The sequence below is a fragment of the Grammomys surdaster genome, unplaced genomic scaffold (genome assembly GCF_004785775.1).
Source record: "Grammomys surdaster isolate TR1022 unplaced genomic scaffold, NIH_TR_1.0 1136, whole genome shotgun sequence".
Taxonomy (NCBI): domain Eukaryota; kingdom Metazoa; phylum Chordata; class Mammalia; order Rodentia; family Muridae; genus Grammomys; species Grammomys surdaster.
This window is the reverse complement of record NW_021605555.1, coordinates 1379090-1386326: the sequence shown is the minus strand read 5'-3', so window position 1 is coordinate 1386326 and position 7237 is coordinate 1379090. Positions and strand designations below refer to the sequence as shown.

At 39.1% G+C, this 7237-nt stretch overlaps 1 pseudogene; it reads right to left on the bottom strand.

The window, feature by feature from the left end:
* Positions 1-1113: 1113 nt before the first annotated feature.
* Positions 1114-6182, bottom strand: LOC114634868 (annotated as a pseudogene).
* Between the last annotated feature and the right edge of the window lie 1055 nt (positions 6183-7237).

Below are 7237 nucleotides of genomic sequence, written 5' to 3'. Positions count from 1 at the left end.
AAGAAAAAGAATTAAAACTGGGCCAGAGATATAGTTCTGTGGTAGATAACTGCCTAGCATGTACAAGACCCTGACTTCCAGAATCATAAATTAAAAGGAAGACAAGAGAAAGAGAGGGAAAGATGAAAGGGGAAAGGAAATGGGGAGGTGATTCAATGATTATATATTTTAATAATATGTAAAGCCCAGAAAGATTTACCACAAACATATTGATTCTAGTCTAATGAACTGATATTTAAATTTTTTCTAAACTGATAAGACCTTCTAAGAAATGGTGATATTAAAATAAGTTACAGCAATACACACAAATAAGCACAAATACACTATAGATGAAAAGCAGGCTGAGCAAGCCAAGGATAGCAAGCTATAAGCAACACTCCTCCTGATAGTCTCTGCATCAGCTCCTGCCTCTAGGTCCCTACCCTGACTTCCTTCAGTGATGGACTGTTACCTGGAAGTGTAAGTTGACATAAACTGTTTCCTCTCCAAGTTATGTGGAGAAGTGTTTCATCACAGTAACAGTAATCCTAACTAGGATACATGGTCAATCAAAAACCATGGACCACTTGTAAAATGAAAACTTCTTTGTAGTTCCCAGTGTGGAACCCTGTTACCTCATGTTTGGTTCATGAAGACTGAAGACTTTACCACTGAGCCCCATTCTCCCTTTAGAGAACAACAACAACAACAAATCTTAAAATCAGTTTAGGCATCAAAATGAATTCCTAATCTAGCATCAATTGCATTATTTTGCATTCAAAGGGGGGAAATGTGAATGGTTATATCTATCCATAAGAATGTGAAAGATCAAACATACTCTAGAGGCTGGGTTCTCACAAACCATGCTTGTTCAGTTTAAAATGTTTACCTGTCATGACATTCAGTTGTCAAGAGGAGGAAATTCGGGGCTGGAGAGATGGCTCAGTGGTTAAGAGCACGGACTGCTCTTCCAGAGGTCCTGAGTTCAAATCCCAGCAACCACATGGTGGCTCACAACCATCCATAAAGAGATTGGATGCCCTCTTCTGGTGTGTCTGAAGACAGCTACAGTGTACTCATAATAAAATAAATAAATAAATCTTTAAAAAAAAAAAAAAAAAAAGAGGAGGAAATTCAAAGACTGGTATCACAGCTGATAAGCCAGGGTGAAGGAGCCATCCAGACTTTGCCCTGCCAAATCCTTTCTGGACAACAATGAAACAGATCTTAATGGATGATGGATTATGCATAAAAGTACTGATCAGAATTAGGTTTGACATAGTAAATTAAAAGATTAATAATATCCTGTAAATAATAATGCTAGAAGTTAATACAGTAGCAATCAGTCCTTAACCAGCTTTTCCCAAAATAACCACACAGAGACCCATTAATATTTTAAAGTCTTAGGCCTTAGCTGGGCAGACTCTCAACTAGCTCATGTAAGTTAACACCACCCAGCCACCTGGCTAGCTACAGCTATACCTTACAAGCCCACAGTCATGTTTGTCTCCTCTTAGATCTCCTAGCAAAAGCTTTTCTCCTTCTTCCCAGAGTTCCTTTCTCCCTCCCAGGAAGCCCCACCTCCAGCTAATTGGCAATCCGATTTTTATTAAAGCCAGAGAGTGCCTTAGGTAGGTGAGGAAGGACAGAGACACAGTTTCACACAGCATACACCAACAGCACACAATTGTGTTGACCTTTTGAGTCATGTCAGTCTGGCTTGGACTTTCTACAAGGACTTTGCCTCTGCTACAGCAATGAGCTTAAGGTCCTTTGGATGATGTTTGAAGTTTCTCCTCACAAAAGAAGTAACATTCACCAAAAGGCTTTGGTAACAGCTGCTCTCTGTTAAGCCTCATCTTCAGTGGACCTCTGTGGAACTTTGTACTTTTCTTCCTTTTTATGTAACTTTGCTTTGCAGCCATGCTTTCACCCAATCAAACTTCAAGAGCTATCATCCATTTGAGAATCCCATACAAGTACTTTGAGCTTCATCAACAGGAACAATGACATGAGTTAGTGTACTGTCAAACTTAGCACATTTTTTAAACCTCCAGAACTATCTCAAGTTTACTGAGCATGTTTCTCTTCTTCTGAAGAAAGCCCACTGCCTAGTGGCCCAGCATTCATGACCAAGCACTTGTTAGTTTAAAATGATTCATTCTTCTTTGGTAGCAGCAATAATCACACATTCTCTGTGTGATACTTTGAATAAGAATGGCCCCTTAGGCTCATATTTGAATGCTTAGTTGTCAGGGAGTGGATTAGGAGGTGTGACCTTGTTAGAGAAAATGTGTCACTGGACTTGGGTTTTGAGGTTTCAACAGCCCACATGAGACCCAGTATCACTTACTTTGCCTGCTGATCGGGATGTAGCTCTCAACTACTTCTCCAGTACCCTGTTTACTGCCGTGCTCTTTGCCATAATGATAATGTACTAACCTCTAAAACTGTAAGCAAGTCCTCTAATTAAATGCTTGCTTTTGTAAGAGTTACCTTGGTAATGGTGTCTCTTCACAACAACAGAATATTGACTAAGACAGTCTGTATAACTCATGGGTCATACAACAAATACATTAACAGCATTCCTGGAGGAACCATAGGACAGTAACACCATGACTAGATCCATGTTCCCATTCTTTTTGCATGATGAAGTTGGGAGTTTTTCTGATAGCCAGTGGTGTTTACCAAAGCATTATACTGGTCATCTTCAGGTGCCCAGGACTGCAGGCTTCTTACAATGGTGTCCATTCAGCATGGTCTTGAACATTTGAGTCATTTCTGTTTTGCACAAAGTATTCAACAGAGGGTATATTGCCCCTTTTGTTTTTGTTTTTGTTTTTGTTTTTTGAGATAGGGTTTCTCTGTGTGGTCCTGGCTGTCCTGGAACTCACTCTGTAGACCAGGCTGGCCTCGAACTCAGAAATCCATCTGCCAAGTGCTGGGATTAAAGGCACGTGCCACCACTGCCTGTCGGGTATATTGCCCTTAATAGAAGCAATATGAAGCAAAAATCTCCCTTCTGTGATTTTTTTCTCTATATCCATAATATTGGATGAAAGCTTCACTGTTGGAAGAGTTTGACATCATTTATATTTGAGTTATTCAGCAGAGGTGAAAGTGTACCTGGTGAAAGGCTAAGAGAGTTGTCTGATAGATTAATATTTCTCTTGAATGTGACATAAACTTGAAGGGTGATCACAGGAAGTGAAGAACAACCACCAGTTTTCTACAAGCAAATTTGGCCTAACAAATATTGGAATGTTGGCTTTCACATCTTTTAGAAGTAGGATTGGGAGACCTGCTGTAACCTTTGAGATTTCCATTATGCTCTACTGAATGAAGATCTTTTATACAGACTTTCCTCTCAGGAGTCTCTTCACTCTTGCTCACAGTGTCTGGAGTCACTATATGCTCATCTAATGTTATAGAGACTTCAGCCAAGCTTTCAAACCATTCAGATTCTACAACAGAGCCACTGGCTAATTAGTCTGTTTCACCATTTACTCTTGGTTGGATGTGGAAAGAGGCCCTCTAATTCCTCTTTGTAATCAAATCTACTATCTTCTTCCCTGGCCTTAAATTCCACTCCTGGTTGATCTCAGGTAAAGATTTCTTCTACTGCTTTTTTTGCAGATGTTCTAGAAGGTGCCTTAGCCCTCTTAGAAAGAACTTCATGAGGACTTGTAGAAACAAATTCATATACACTGAAGCATGCTGGAGTTTGTCATCCTTTCGTCTTTTGTGGCTGGGTCTGTACTGTGTTTGTACAATTCATTCACAGAATATCTGACCTTCTTACTTTGAGGGCTAAACCACATTTTTATTAAATTATTCTTCCTTTCTTCATCACCAAATAATATTGCCCAGAGGTGTCATCTTTTGGATCTAAAAGTAGCAAGTTTGGAAGCTTACTATAAAGCTGGGCCATACTGTCCAATTGCCTGTTTATCTTGAAGTCTAGGATCCAAGCTGGAGTGTAACACCTCCTGTTCCAACATAGTCACTTGTACAGTCGTTATGGAAGATGTGTTCTGAATGCATGGGCTCCTTCAGAATTTTAGAGCAGTGGGAGCAGTAGCTTCTACAGGAGTGCAAGTGCTGTGCGAATATGGACCTAGGGCCTCTAGGTAGACAGATCCATGGCCTACCTGCTCCTAGAGGAGGCTTTTTCCTGAAGCAGATCCTGGGCTGCAATAATCCCCTTGGAGGACTGGTATACTCAGGCAGTAGAACACCATTGTGTGGAGTTTCAGACTTCTTGTGTTTCAATTCTTAAGCTAAGTGAAATAAAATATAAACTCAGTAAATTTTCAATAACTTCTGAAATTAAAGATTATTTTGTGCCGGGTGGTGGTGGTGCATGCCTTTAATCCCAGCACTTGGGAGGCAGAGGCAGGCAGATTTCTGAGTTTGAGAGTTTGAGGCTAGCCTGGTCTACAAAGTGAGTTCCAGGACAGCCAGGGCTACACAGAGAAACTCTGTCTCAGAAAAACAAAAACAAAAAAAAAGATTATTTTGTGTGCTTTTGTTATAAAATTTTTATGTTTTTAAATATTCTAATTTTTAAAAGGATTATTGTATTTATTTTTGTATGTATGAGTGTTTTCTTGCATGCATATATGTGCGTGCAGTGCCTACTGAAGCCAGAAGACAGTGATGGATCTCCTGGAACTGGAGTTATAGATAGTTGTAAGCTACCATGTAGGTGCCAAAAATCAAACCCAGGTCCTCTGTAAGAACAGCAAATACTCTTAACATCTGAACTATCTCTCTAGCCCTAAATTTATTTCAAGTACTTTATGAACAAAATATATAACAACATATAGTGCTTTAAAGTTAGAGGCCAGAAAAACAAACAAACAAGAAAAAAGTTTTCAAGTATCCATCAACTTTTTTACTGAATTAGTTTATTCTGGTCCTTCCTTTTCTGGTTTCTTTTTAATTTCCTTCATATTTGTAAATAATATAAATATGTCATCATGCATTATGTCAGTTAGTTGTCAGGTAAATTATGGCTCTGTGCCAGGAGAGGGAAAAAAATATATATAATAAACAAAAATGTTGAAATGCTTGCTCTTTAGCTGACTCATGGGCTAGGGAAGCATGCATACTTCTACAGACCTGTGCAGAGTCAGGAAGTGACTCTGGCTTTGAGAAAAACTCAGGAAAAGTGTTTAGAGACCTGTGGAGTAGGGGTGAATATAAATGTTGAAGGAAGATAACATTTGAGAGGGGCAAACAGGTAGTTAAAGGGTCTCAGATAGAGGAGGTAGCTGTTGTAACTGTTTCAAGGCACGAAAGGTCTGCACCTTTGAGAACAGATTCAAGTCATTTCATGGAAGGAAGCAGATGCCAGAGAAATGCACGTGAGCCTGTTAATATAGAGCCTGTGACTAGTCTCAGGACAGTGGAGAGTGAGACAATTGTGGGGTTTCAGTTCTTTGTCCTACAATGATGCTTTGCCTAATTTTCAAAAATATAATGCAGTGTGCAACCACCTTAGAGATTGCTTCAGTTTCCAGGGGAAAGGATTGCATGCAGTGGACTAGGGGTCACAGAGAGAAGACATCTGATTAAGGATATGTTTTGAAACAGGATTTTTTTGTTATATTTGAAATGGGCTAAATGTAAATGAAGTAAGCATGAATACTTGGTATGAGGAGAAAATTAACTTTCATTTTACAATTTGTGGATCATTGAGAAAGATACTTTATTGCCAAGGTGTGGCAGCAGAAGCCAGAGACTTTTAGTCAATAGGACACAGAACATCTTGCCTTCTTTAACCTAAAGGAGAACCCCCAACTGAATATGTCTTTTAAAATGAGAAGACAATTTCAAACTTATATATGCTGCTTTTATCAACAACTCTACCCAGGTACTCATAGTTGTCAATCTTCTAGCTAGATGGACTCCAATTACACTTAACTTTCTGTTTTTTTAGGAAAAGCCAGTAAGGGAAATTCCACCTCAAGAAGTGTTGTTATGTCTCAATAATATCAAATAAGTGCAGAGAGTGCATAGGAAAAGATGATCAGACATCTGAGTAAGTGGAACTGGATGAGGCAGGGTTGTTGGGTAAGGTAAGATATAAAAACCAAGAAGATACTTATAGTTTGTAGTGCATGCTCACTATCGCACTGTTTACACCAGGAATAAGGTTGCCCCTGATCCTACCTGGAGGACCAGAGTTTGGCTGCCATGTAGAAAAGGCCCCTAATGTAAGCTTTTATAGATTTCTGTAAAAGATGTAGTTAAATAAAAATAGAATAAAAACATTTGAAATGTAAATAAAAAAATATCCAATAGAAAATAGAGTAGATTAATAAAAATTGAAGGTGGTGTACAACTTTAATTCCAACACTCAGGAGGCAGAGGCAAGAGGATCTCTGTGAGTTCAAACCCACTGTAGTGTACAAAGCGAGTTCCAGGATAACCAGGAGTACACAAAGAAACCATATCTCAAAAACAAAACAAAATAACAACAAAAACTCCAAACAAACAAAAATAACAATAAAAAAAAAAAACCAAAGGAGTGAGGGAATGCATTCACTGCACTTGACAGGAGACAGATAACTAGTGCTTGTCTTGAGACAGAGTCTTAAGACAGAATCTTACCCCATTGACCAGATTGTTGTCCTTGGACCATCAAAGCTAGATGTGTGTATTTGACTCATGAAGACTGAGTAGTGGCGTAGGCCTGACTACATAGAAAATCCGATGCCTAGACTATTTGTTATATTCAGTCTCACCAAAAACTTTATCTTTCCACAGAACTAAGGATAGAGATTCATCCTTGTCTTTTGTGCTCTTTGGCCTTCTCAAGTCAGAAATTCCTCACTCAACATGTGCAATGGAATCATCGCACTGAAATCTTCCCAGGAGCATCTGCAAGAATAAATCCCAAACCAGGAGATCCCTATCCAGGTCAGCTTCAGGAACAACATTTTGATTCACAGAACAAAAATGACAAGGCTAGCAATGAAATCAAAAGAAAATCCAAACCCAGGCATAAATGGACAAGACAGAGGATTTCAACAACCTTTCCCAGCACACTCAAAGAACAAATGAGATCTGAGGAAAGTAAGACAACTGTGGAAGAAGAACTCAGAACAAGCCAGACAACAAATACAGAGGACACAGTCAAATCATTTATTGCATCAGAAAACTCAAGAATTGAAAGACAATGTGGGCAATGTTTCAGTGATAAGTCAAATGTCAGTGAGCACCAGGGGACACACACAGGGGAGAAGCCCTT